The 13,552-nt window shown below is 41.7% G+C and overlaps 1 protein-coding gene across 1 annotated transcript in view; it reads right to left on the bottom strand.

Moving 5' to 3' along the window:
• Positions 1-2,875: 2,875 nt before the first annotated feature.
• LOC129820696 (unconventional myosin-XVI-like) overlaps positions 2,876-13,552 on the bottom strand; it is a 132,919-nt gene continuing 122,242 nt past the window's right edge. Inside the window, exon 9 of the mRNA XM_055877557.1 lies at positions 2,876-3,311. The gene's annotated coding sequence lies outside the window, so the exon portion shown is untranslated. The remainder of the gene's footprint in view (positions 3,312-13,552) is intronic.

Raw genomic sequence — 13,552 nt, 5'->3', positions numbered from 1 at the left:
ACCAGCCCTATTATATTACATTACATTTCATTATGTGCCGGGACTTTAGCCCAGTGTGTGTGAGTGTCATTACATCGGTGTTACTGTAAACTATGATCACAGCGTTTAGGTGAAAAGCTCTTAGCCTCTTACTCTACTAATACGTTTACTTTTGGAGAAGGTAATACTTCCTTGTTCATATTATGTGGACGTTTCCTACTCTGTATTTTAATGCGCATGTTGTAAATTGCTCAGGATAAGAGCGTCTGGTAAATGACTGAAATGTAATATGATGTAATGTCATGGATTGTTTGACTTTATAGTCACATAATACTAGCAGGATACACCAGCCTTAATATCTAATATATAGATACACACATGGCACATAAACGTAATACAATGGACACACACAGGGACAGTAATGGCCACACCCAGGGACCGTAATGGCCACACACAGGGACAGTAATGGCCACACCCAGGGACCGTAATGGCCACACACAGGGACCGTAATGGCCACACACAGGGACCGTAATGGCCACACACAGGGACTGTAATGGCCACACACAGGGACTGTAATGGCCACACACAGGGACAGTAATGGCCACACACAGGGACCGTAATGGCCACACACAGGGACCGTAATGGCCACACACAGGGACTGTAATGGCCACACACAGGGACCGTAATGGCCACACACAGGGACCGTAATGGCCACACACAGGGACCGTAATGGCCACACACAGGGACCGTAATGGCCACACACAGGGACCGTAATGGCCACACACAGGGACTGTAATGGCCACACACAGGGACCGTAATGGCCACACACAGGGACTGTAATGGCCACACACTAAAGCAAACATATATCTAAAGGTAGTGGTGTGATTCTCTGCGTGTCCCGAGATTATGGTTCCTACTCCACAGGATGTAACAAAAGGTCAAAGTTTAATGCTAAACCTATAAAATGCCATCTTCTAAGACCCGGGTATGATACTTCCCCAATCAGACTATCACTCTGCTGTGACCAAAGGAACCAATAACTTCCATACTAATGAGCCTCCCTAATGCTCTCACCACCCCTGTGCACTCTCCGCTCATCAGTCTCCAGCCCCGCCTCCCCATAAAACAAACCACCTTCTACACTTTTCTTCCTTTCTCTCCTGTCTTATATCATCTTCCTTTTCCTCCAACTTCTCTGTCCACCTCCAGGTCTCTCTCTCATCTCTCTCTCTCCAGGTCTCTCTCTCATCTCTCTATCTCCAGGTCTCTCTTCTCTCCACCTCCAGGTCTCTCTCTCCTCTCCACCTCCAGGTATCTCTCTTCTCTCTACCTTCAGGTCTCTCTCTCATCTCTCTCTCTCCAGGTCTCTCCTCTCTCCACCTCCAGATCTCTCTCTCCTCTCCACCTCCAGGTCTCTCTCTCCTCTCCACCTCCAGGTCTCTCTCTCCTCTCCACCTCCAGGTCTCTCTCTCCTCTCCACCTCCAGGTCTCTCTCTCCTCTCCACCTCCAAGTCTCTCTCTCCTCTCCACCTCTAGGTCTCCCTCTCCTCTTCACCTCCAGGTCTCTCTCTCCTCTTCACATCCAGGTCTCTCTCTCCTCTTCACCTCCGGGTCTCTCTCCTCTCCACCTCCAGGTATCTCTCCTCTCTACCTCCAGGTCTCTCTCTCATCTCCACCTCCAGGTCTCTTTCTCATCTTATCTCTCTCATCTCGCTACATTTAATAATGGTGTCCTCTCACCTCATTTAATAATGGTATCCTCTCACCTCATTTAATAATGGTGTCATCTCACCTTATTTAATAAGGGTGTCCTCTCACCTCATTTAATAATGGTGTCCTCTCACCTCATTTAATAATGGTATCCTCTCACCTCATTTAATAATGGTGTCATCTCACCTTATTTAATAAGGGTGTCCTCTCACCTCATTTAATAATGGTGTCCTCTCACCTCATTTAATAATGGTATCCTCTCACCTCAAAAATTGTGTCCTCTCACCTCATTTAATAATGGTATCATCTCACCTAATTTAATAATGGTATCATGTCACCTCTTTTAATAATGGCGTCCTCTCACCACATTTAATAATGGCATCCTCTCACCTAATTTAATAATGGTATTCTCTTACCTCATTTAATAATGGTTGTGTCTCACCTCATTTAATAATGGTATCCTCTCACCTCATTTAATAATGGTATCCTCTTACCTCATTTAATAATGGTATCCTCTTACCTCATTTAATAATGGTATCCTCTTACCTCATTTAATAATGGTATCCTCTTACCTCATTTAATAATGGAATCCTCTTACCTCATTTAATAATGGTATCCTCTTACCTCATTTAATACTGGTATCCTCTTACCTCCTACCTACCTGGGTCCTTCCTGTCTTTGTATGTCTCTCTCTCTCCCTGCTTCCCCTCCCTTCCTCTCTCCCCTCTGTTTCTCATTTGTCCCATGGTGGTAGTGGTGATCTAATCCATACCTGGACGGCCACCAAAAGTGTCTGCAGACACCGGCGTCAGCCTTGACCCTGTCTCCTCCTCCCCTCTTCTGTCTCTGTTTGGTCTGTTTGTGCGTCAGTCTTTCTGACTTTGATTGGATATATTTGCGCATATTTGTATTTGTGTGTGTGACCTCAAGGTCGACCTGCCATCAGGGTCAATGTGACCTCCAACTCTCAAGCTCCCCCCGACACACACATGCACACGCAGGCACGCACACGCGCACGCAGGCACACACACACACACACACACACACACACACACACACACACACACACACACACACACACACACACACACACACACACACACACACACACACACACACACACACACACACACACACACACACACACTATGATCAGTCAATGCCTCACATCAGGTATTTCAGACTAGAAGACAGATAGAGTAAATGTCAGGGAGATTTCTGTCTTTTCTACAATATGTCCCTCTTCTCAGTATGAGAAATAGGGGATGACGTTGTTTCATTATCAGTTGTGTTTTGCAGTTTAATGCTGTTTCAAACTACGGTAACACTTCTTTTATAAGGTAATCTGACAAGCTTTTATTGATATTTCCCATTCAAACACACTATATTTGTTTAAGTAGCAAAAGGTATGTGTTTTTCCCAAGGTCTACCTGATAGCCCATACTTTCCACCTAATCTCCATGTTATCAGTCATTCAAAAGTCTCTCCAGATTTTCCAGTCTCGCGCGGAGTTCCGACCGTGTGTGTGTGTCGTCATGGTTACTGATAGCGTTGTTTGTGTCATCGTTGGGGTGCGTTGTGTGCCACACCACATCCACACTCCTCTTCTCTCCTCTCCCTCCCTATAGGGCAGAGAGAATGAACCACAAGTTACTGTAATTGGCTGTAACCCACTGACTTTGTGTGTTAATTATATAGAGAAGAGTCTTGTAAAAAGCATGCCTTCATGAATACACACACACAAACACACAACCACACACACACAACCACACACACACACACACAACCACACACACAACCACACACACACACACACACACACACACACACACACACACACACACACACACACACACACACACACACACACACACACACACACACACACACACACACACAACCACACACACACAACCACACACACACACACACACACACACACACACACGCACACACACACACACACACAACCACACACACACACAACCACACACAACCACACACACACACACACACACACACACACACACACACACACACACACACACACACACACACACACACACACACACACACACACACACACACACACACACAACCACACACTTTTACACAACAAAATGGTGCAATGGTGCATCTTTTACAGATGCACCATTGAGAGCATCCTGTCAGGCTGTATCACCGCCTGGTATGGCAACTGCACCAACGGCAACCTCAGGGCTCTCCAGAGGGTGTTGGGGTCAGCCCAACGCATCACCGGGAGCACACTGCCTGCCGTTTAGGACATTATTATATATTTATTTAACTAGGCAAGTCAGTTGGGAACAAATTGTTATTTACAATGACAGCCTACTCATGACGACGCTGGGCCAATTGTGCACCGCCCTATGGGACTCCCAATCACGGCTGGATGTGATACAGCCTGGAATCAAACCAGGAACTGTAGTGATGCCTCTTGCACTGAGATGACGTGCCTTAGACCTCTGCACCACTCGGGAGCCCTACAGCACCCGGTGACATCTAAAACACCCGGTGTCACAGGAAGGCCAAGACGATCATTAAGGACCTCAGCCACCCGAGCCACGGCCTGTTCACCCCGCTACCATCTAGAAGGCGAGGTCAGTACAGGTGCATCAAAGCTAAGACCGAGGCCATCAGACTGTTAAACATCACTAGCCTGCTACCACCTGGTTACTCAACCCTGCACCTTAGAAGCTGCTGCCCTATATACATAGACTCGGAACATTGGTCACTTTATTACTGTTTACATACTGGGTGTTGGTGGTATATGGCCAATATACCACGGCTAATGGCTGTATGCAGGCACTAGCATCGTACATAAGAACAGCCCTTAGCCGTGGTATCTTGACCATATACCATCAATCCCCGAGGCGGCTTTTTGCTTAATTCTAGTCAAGGCCATCCGATTCAACTATTTCTGTAATTACAGTATACTATTCTATCCACGTATTCTTCAGATATAGTATATAATCTATCTACATACTGTCCACAATGTCTATACATCTCATCACACACACACACACACACACACACACACACACACACACACACACACACACACACACACACACACACACACACACACACACACACACACACACACACACACACACACACACACACACACACACACACACACACACACACACATATAAATACATATAAATACAGTTGAAATCGGAAGTTCACTTAGGTTGGAGTCATTAAAACTTGTTTTCAACCACTCCACAAATTTCTTGTGAACAAACTATAGTTTTGGCAAGTCTGTTAGGACATCTACTTTGTGCATGACACAAGTCATTTTTCCAACAATTGTTTACGGACAGATTATTTAACTTAATATTCACTGTATCAAAATTCTAGTGGGTCAGAAGTTTAGATACACTATGTTGACTGGGCCTTTAAACAGCTTGGAAAATTCCAGAAATGTATGTAATGGCTTTAGAAGCTTCTGATAGGCTAATTGACATCAGTTTAGTTAATTGGAGGTGTACCTGTGGATGTATTTCAAGGCCTACCTTTAAACTCAGTGCCTCTATGCTTGACATCATAGGGAAATCAAAATAAATCAGCCAAGACCTGGTATACCTCCACAAGTCTGGTTCATCCTTGGGAGCAATTTCCAAATGCCTGAAGGTACCACGTTCATCTGTACAAACAATAGTACGCAAGTATAAACACCATGGGACCACACAGCCGTCATACCACTCAGGAAGGAGACGCGTTCTGTCTCCTAGAGATGAACGTACTTTGGTGCGAAAAATGCAAATTAATCCCAGAACAACAGCAAAGGACCTTGTAAATATGCTGGAGGAAACAGATACAAAAGTATCTATATCCACAGTAAAATCTAGTCCTATTTCGACATAACCTGAAAGGCAGCTCAGCAAGGAAGAAGCCACTGCTCCAAAACCGCCATAAAAAAGCCAGACTATGGTTTGTAACTGCACATGGGGACAAGGATCGTACTTTTAGGAGAAATGTTCTATAGTCTGATGAAACAAAAACAGAACTGTTTGCCCATAAAATAGATGGCATCATGAGGGAGTAATATTCTGTGGATATATTGAAGCAAAATCTCAAGACATCAGTCAGGAAGTTAAAGTTTGGTCGCAAATGGGTCTTCCAAATGCACAATGACCCCAAGCATACTTCCAAAGTTGCGACAAAATGGCTTAAGGACAACAAAGTCAAGGTATTGGAGTGGTCATCACAAAGCCCTGACCTCAATCCTATAGAAAATGTGTGAGCAGAACTGAAAAAGCGTGTGTGAGCAAGGAGGCCTACAAACCTGACTCAGTTCCACCAGCTCTGTCAGGAGGAATGGACCAGAATTCACCCAGTTTATTGTGGGAAGCTTGTGGAAGGCTACCCAGAACATTTGACCCAAGTTAAACAATTTAAAGGCAATGCTACCAAATACTAATTGACTGTATGTAAACTTCTGACCCACTGGGAATGTGATGAAAGAAATTAAAGTCACGCCCTGACCTTAGAGAGACATTTTATTTCTCTATTTGGTTAGGTCAGGGTGTGACTAGGTTGGGCAGTCTTGTTTCTTTATTTCTATGTTTTCTATTTCTTTGTTTTTGGCCGAGTGTGGTTCCCAATCAGAAGCACCTGTCTATCGTTGTCTCTGATTGGGAATCATACTTAGGCAGTCCTTTTTCCCTCTTTCATTTGTGGGATCTTATTTTTGCATTGGTGGTTATTTTGCCCTGCAGAACGTCACGTTCATATTTTGTTTTGTTTGTCAGTGTTCATTTAATAAATAAATAGAATGAACACATACAACGCTGCACTTTGGTCCACTTCTTCCCATGACAATAAAAGCTGAAAAAAATCATTCTCTCTACTATTATTCTGACATTTCACATTCTTAAAATTAAACTCCGACTTTGGATTGAAAAGTTGCCCACTCACATCTAATTTTTTTCCTGACTACCATATATTTTTTATCTTGGTACATTAATGAATACATACTGTGTTCATTTTGGCATTCTTAACCGCCTAAAATATTTACTGTAGATCGCAGGCTAACTGACAAAGAATTGGTAGCTACCCACAAAGAATTCTTAGCTAAACGTTGCAACATTAGTTTAAGGTAATTTTTTTTTACATATGAAACTAGCTGGCTTCCTAGATTAATACAATTCACATATTGTATAACTAGCTTATGATTACAAAGTAAAATGTTTGCATTAGGTTTGTGCAGTTATCTTGTTTCTTCTGTATTGGTTAAAGGTAATGAAGTAGCATTGAGTGCTTCTCAAATGTAACATTTTATGCGCTGTCCACACTCTCATCCTAAGAAGACACTTTACACTTTACTTGACACCTAGCGCCATTACACGTTATGACATGGTAATACTCATGCCATAATACGTAATAACAGCTAACATAACTTGTCATAACCTGTTATAATATGGTCATATCACTGTCCTGACACATATATTTAGACATGTTGTGGCAAATATTGCATTATTTTTTGACTGGTTATGACACCTACATAAGAGTGCCAAAACCCACAACACCTACCACACAAGGCAACACATTCCATTACACCATAGATTACTTGTCAACTGTATGTTTATGTTATAGAACATTTTCTGAAATTGACCATTTTAAATTATCATTGTAATTACACACACACTGGTGTCAGACATGCACCTACTCCAATGCTCTGTTGCTGATGACTGGGATGAATGCAGGAGCAGATTTTAAGAGCAGGACAAGACTCCCTCTTTTTGACTAATGACTGACATAAGGGCATGTACGTGATAGGTCTATCTGGCATTATGAAGGTCATCATGTTTCTTGACAGTGTCAAAAAGTGTATTTTCTTAGTCCAAGTAAAGTGACACAGGATGGTCACAATGCTTCATGACAGTGTCATAAAGTATATAAAGTTAAAATATGATGTAAAAAAACATGACTGTAAAGAAATCATTATGACAACAACAAAGTATTTAACAACCTTTCAAACAAAAGGAAACTTCTTAGCAGGGAAAACCCACATTTTAATAATAAACGTCGGTTTTGTGACTCTTATGTAAGAGTCTCATGTCATAACCAGTCATAGACTCTTATGTACTCTTATGTCATAACCAGTCATAAAATAACGCAATATATGTCACAACAGGTGTAAATATATAGGTTATGACAGTGTTATGCCCATATTATGACAGGTCATGTCATGTCAGCTTTTATGACATTATGACTATGAAAGTGTTACTGAAGAAAGTACTCAAGAGAATTTCTCCGTAGATCGAACTCGGAGCATGAGTGTGGAGCGCAGTAGTAAGCATATTGAGAAACATTGCTATAGTGTGTTCTAAACAAAGAATATTCTGTCTCTGTGTGAGAGTGTGTGTGTTGACTCAGAGGATAAGAAGCTGAGGGGCTGTTGACAGATCTGAAGAACGCAGGGTGCCAGAGGAAGGAATGGAAACAGCTCTCCAAATTAGCCCCTGTTTCAGCTGCATCATGTTCTGTTCCCGACTCGAGGAACACACACACACACACACACACACACACACACACACACACACACACACACACACACACACACACACACACACACACACACACACACACACACACACACACACACACACACACACACACACACACACACACACACACACACGTTAAGCCTGTGCTTAACTCAACACTGTCTCCTATACTAACAGACAGGGATGACCTACTCTTGAACATGTCATTCTCTTACACAGCTGGCGCTCTGCTATTCAGCTCTTCTCTCTGATGCTCCTACTGTGGATTTCACAGTCAGTACATACTCAGAATAGGGTGCAGGAAAGGAAATCAATGAGTACATTTACATGTAAAGTTGAAGTCGGAAATGTACATACACCTTAGCCAACTACATTTAAACTCAGTTTTTCCACAATTCCTGACATTTAATCCTAGTAGAAATTCCCTGTTTTAGGTCAGTTAGGATCACCACTTTATTTTAAGAATGTGAAATGTCAGAATAATAGTAGAGAGAATGATTTATTTCAGCTTTTTTTCTTTCATCACATTCCCAGTGGGTCAGAAGTTTACATACAGTCAATTAGTATTTGGTAGCATTGCCTTTAAAGTGTTTCACTTGGGTCAAACGTTTCGGGTAGCCTTCCACAAGCTTCCCACAATAAGTTGGGTGAATTTTGGCCCACTCCTCCAGACAGAGCTGGTGTAACTGAGGCAGGTTTGTAGGCCTCCTTGCTCACACATGCTTTTTCAGTTCTGCTCACACATTTTCTATAAGATTGAGGTCAAGGAGGCAAGCCCCCCCCCTTTTTCCTCCAAACATAACGATGGTCATTATGGCCAAACAGTTCTACTTCTGTTTCATCAGACCAGAGGACATTTCTCCAAAAAGTACAATCTTCATCCCCATGTGCAGTTGCAAAATGTAGTCTGGCTTTTTTATGGAGGTTTTGGAGAAGTGGCTTCTTCCTTACTGAGCGGCCTTTCAGGTTATGTCGATATAGGACTCGTTTTACTGTGGATATAGGTACTTTATCTGTAAACAATTGTTGGAAAAATGACTTGTGTCAGGCACAAAGTAGACATCCTAACCGACTTGCCAAAACTATAGTTTGTTAACAAAAAAATTGTGGAGCGGTTGAAAAACTAGTTTTAATGACTCCAACCTAAGTGTGTGTAAACTTCCGACTTCAACTGTGCACTAATAATTCAATATTAAACTGATTATGGCTCTGTGCCGAGTATGGCATTAGTCAATACCTTACTCTGCTTATCATAATCGGCGTAAGGTCATGATCGAAGTAAGTGTACGCTGATTAAAACATCTGTATTTCTGAGAAATCTTTCAAATTACTTTTGTTTGCTTTGGTGAACATTTCACTACTATATGGTACATTTTCACAATGCTTAGTACAACACTTAAAACAGATAGGCAAAAAGGCAGTGTTTAAAAACTGTAAGCACATTTTCCATTGACTAAGTACAACACACACGGTCATACAGTCACTTTTTCACCAGACTTAATCAGTGTTTCATCTAGAAATGCATGTTCATTTAACGTAATTGCTTTTCGCAATGCTCACATTACTTTTGCCATGATTGTCTTCTCATTTGTTAAAATACATTTTACTGTTACTTAATCCCACTGCTCTTAATTGATAACAACTTAACCGTTTGGTAAACCTATAGATGTTAAACTGGTTTGTCTTAATAATATCTTAACCGTTTGGTAAACCTATAGATGTTAAACTGGTTTGTCTTAATAATATCTTAACCGTTTGGTAAACCTATAGATGTTAAACTGGTTTGTCTACTACACATGTTAAGAACCACATAATGAAAATGTATGTGTGAAAAGTCTAAACATATAAAGTATGATATATTGTACACTGTAATGTATTATCATGACTATTATGATTTTACTTTACAGTAATTTAGATATAATCTGATATTGACAAGACCAGAAGTTGCTGTTTTTTTTTTGATGGGGGTTTCACACTGCTTTACAAAAATTGCCGCTGTGATGTCAATGAGAACCTATGAGAACCTATGAGAACCTATGAGAACCTATGCGATTCTATGAGAACCTATGAGAACCTATGAGAACCTATGCGAACCTATGCGAACCTATGAGAACCTATGAGAACCTATGAGAACCTATGTGAACCTATGAGAACCTATGAGAACCTATGAGAACCTATGAGAACCTATGCGAACCTATGAGAACCTATGAGAACCTATGAGAACCTATGGCTAAATGCTGAAAGCAGGTTTGATACAAACTAGTGCTTGCTAAACATTATGTTTCTTTCCTTCATTCATTTAATTTGTTTAATTAGATTACAGTACACCTGACTGTGAAAGATGTCCTCAATGATCACACCTTTGATCACACTTAGTGCAAGTGTATTGCCTAATGTGAAAACAGTATTATTGATGGAAAATGCACTTATTACAACTGCGATACAGTGCCTTCGGAAAGTATTCAGACCCCTTGACTTTTTCCACATTTTGTTACATTACAAACGTATTCTAAAATTGATGATCGGACCCTTTTTTTCAATTTCCGCCTAAAATGACATACACAAATCTAAACAGCAGGGGTTAAAAAATTAGAACCCAATTCCTACATTTGAATATAAAATTAATTTCACCAAACAAAACTATGCTACATTTTATCTCTGGGACCCTTGGGATGACAAATCAGAGCAAGATTACTGAACATAAGTACATTATTTACCTTCAGAGGTGAATGTATCAAACCAGTTGCCATGATAAAAGTTGTTTGTTGTTGTGCACTCTCCTCAAACAATAGCATGGTATTTTTTCACTGTAAAAGCTACTGTAAGTTGGACAGTGCAGTTAGATTAACAAGAATTTAAGCTTTCAGCCCGTATAAGACATGTCTACGTCCTGGGAAATGTTCTTGTTACTTACAACGTCATGCTAATTACATTAGCGCACATTAGCTCAACCATCCCGGTGGAGGGACACCGATTCCGTAGAGGTTACATTTTTGTTTTTCTCTCCCCGATCTACACACAAAACAAAGGATAAAGCAAAAACAAGTTTGTAGACATTTTTGCTAATTTATAAAAATACAAATAAATGAAATATCAAATTTACATAAATATTCAGACCCTTTACTCAGTACTTTGTTGTAGCACCTTTGGTAGTGATAACAGCATGGAGTTTTCTTAGGTATGATGCTACAAGCTTGGCACACCTGTATTTGGGGAGATTCTCACATTCTTCTCTGGGGATCTTTTCAAGCTCAGTCATGTTGGATGGGGAGCGTTGCCGCACAGCTATTTTCAGGTCTCTCCAGAGATGTTTGATCGGGTTCATGTGGGCCACTCAAGGACATTCAGAGACTTGTTCCGAAGCCATTCTTGCATTGTCTTGGCTGTGTGCTTAGGGTCGTTGTCCTGTTGGAAGGTGAACCTTCACCCCAGTCTGAGGTCCTGAACGCTCTGGAGCAGGTTTTCATCAAGGATCTCTCTGTACTTTGCTCCGTTCATCTTTGCCTAGATCTTGACTGGTCTCCCAGTCCCTGCCTCTGAAAAACATCCCCATAGCATGATGCTGCCACCACCATGCTTCACCGTAGGGATGGTGCCAGGCTTCCTCCAGACATGACGCTTGGCATTCAGGCTAAAGAATTCAATGTTAGTTTGATCAGACCAGAGAATCTTGTTTCTCATGGTCTGAGAGTCCTTTAGGAACCTTTTAGCAAACTCCAAGCCGGCTGTCATGTGCCTTTTACTAAGGAGTGGCTTCTGTCTAGCCACTCTACCATAAAGGCCTGATTGGAGGAGTGCTGCAGCAATGGTTGTCCTTCTGGAAGGTTCTCCCATCTCCACAGAGGAACTACAAAGCTCTGTCAGAGTGACCATCAGGTTCTTGGTCACCTCCCTTACCAAGGCCCTTCTCCCCCGATTGCTCAGTTTGACCGGAGGGCCAGCTCTAGGAAGAGTCTTGGTGGTTTCAAACTTCTTCCATTTAAAACCTCTACAGGATCGGTGGGTCCCCCGCGGGACGGTTGAGCTAACGTAAGCTAATGTGATTAGCATGAGGTTGTAAGTAACAAGAACATTTCCCAGGACATAGACATATCTGATATTGGCTTAAATTCTTGTTAATCTAACTGCGCTGTCCAATTTACAGTAGCTATTACAGTGAAATAATACCATGCTATTGTTTGAGGAGAGTGAACAGTTATGAACTTTAAAATGTATTAATAAACCAATTAGGCACATTTGGGAAGTCTTGATACAAAATGTTGACCATAAATGCAATGGTTCATTTGATCAGTCTAAAACTTTGCACATACACTGCTGCCATCTATTTGCCAAAATCGAAATTGCAGGATGGCCTTTCTATTTTATTTCAAAGATGATGGTATTATCTTTTACCAGATCTAATGTGTTATAGTCTCCTACATTAATTTAACATTTCCACAAACTTCAAAGTGTTTCCTTTCAAATGGTATCAAGAATATGCATATCCTTACTTCAGGTCCTGAGCTACAGGCAGTTAGATTTGGGTATGTCATTTTAGGCGAAAATTGAAAAAAAGTCCTTAGTTCCAGTGAAGGGAAATCTTAACACTACAGCATACAATGACATTCTAGACGATTCTGTTTTTCCAACTTTGTGGCAACAGCTTGGGGAAGGCTTTTTCCTGTTTTAGCATGACAATACCCCTGTGCACAAAGGAAGGTCCATACAGAAATGGTTTGTCGAGATCGGTGTGGAATAACTTGACTGGCCTGCTCAGAGCCCTGACCTCAACCCCATTGGACACCTTTGGGATGAATTGGAATGCCGACTACAAGCCAGGCCTAATCGCCCAACATCAGTGCCCAACCTCACTAATGCTCTTGTGGCTGAATGGAAGCAAGTCCCTGCAGCAATGTCAACCAGGTGAATCCAGGTGAAATCTCTGATCCCATATTGATTACACTTGTTAAATCCACTTCAATCAGTGTAGATGAAGTGGAGGAGACAGGTTAAAGAAGGATTTTTAAGCCTTGAGGCGATTGAGACATGGATTGTGTTTGTGTAACATTCAGATGGTGAATGGGCAAGACAGAAGATTTAAGTGCCTTTGAACGGCATATGGTAGTAGGTGCCAGGCACACCGGTTTGTGTCAAGAACTGCAACGTTGCTGGGTTTTTCATGCTCAACAGTTTCCTGTGTGTATCAAGAATGGTCCACCACCCAAAGGACATCCAGCCAACTTGACACAATTGTTTGAAGCATTGGATTCAACATGGGCCAGCATTTCTGTGGACCACTCCCGACACCTTGTAGAGTCCATGTCAAATGAATTGAGGCTGTTCAGAGT

This window comes from Salvelinus fontinalis, chromosome 23, assembly GCF_029448725.1.
Source record: "Salvelinus fontinalis isolate EN_2023a chromosome 23, ASM2944872v1, whole genome shotgun sequence".
Lineage (NCBI taxonomy): Eukaryota > Metazoa > Chordata > Actinopteri > Salmoniformes > Salmonidae > Salvelinus > Salvelinus fontinalis.
Note: the sequence above shows the minus strand (reverse complement) of the source record. Positions and strands in the feature narration are given on the sequence as shown.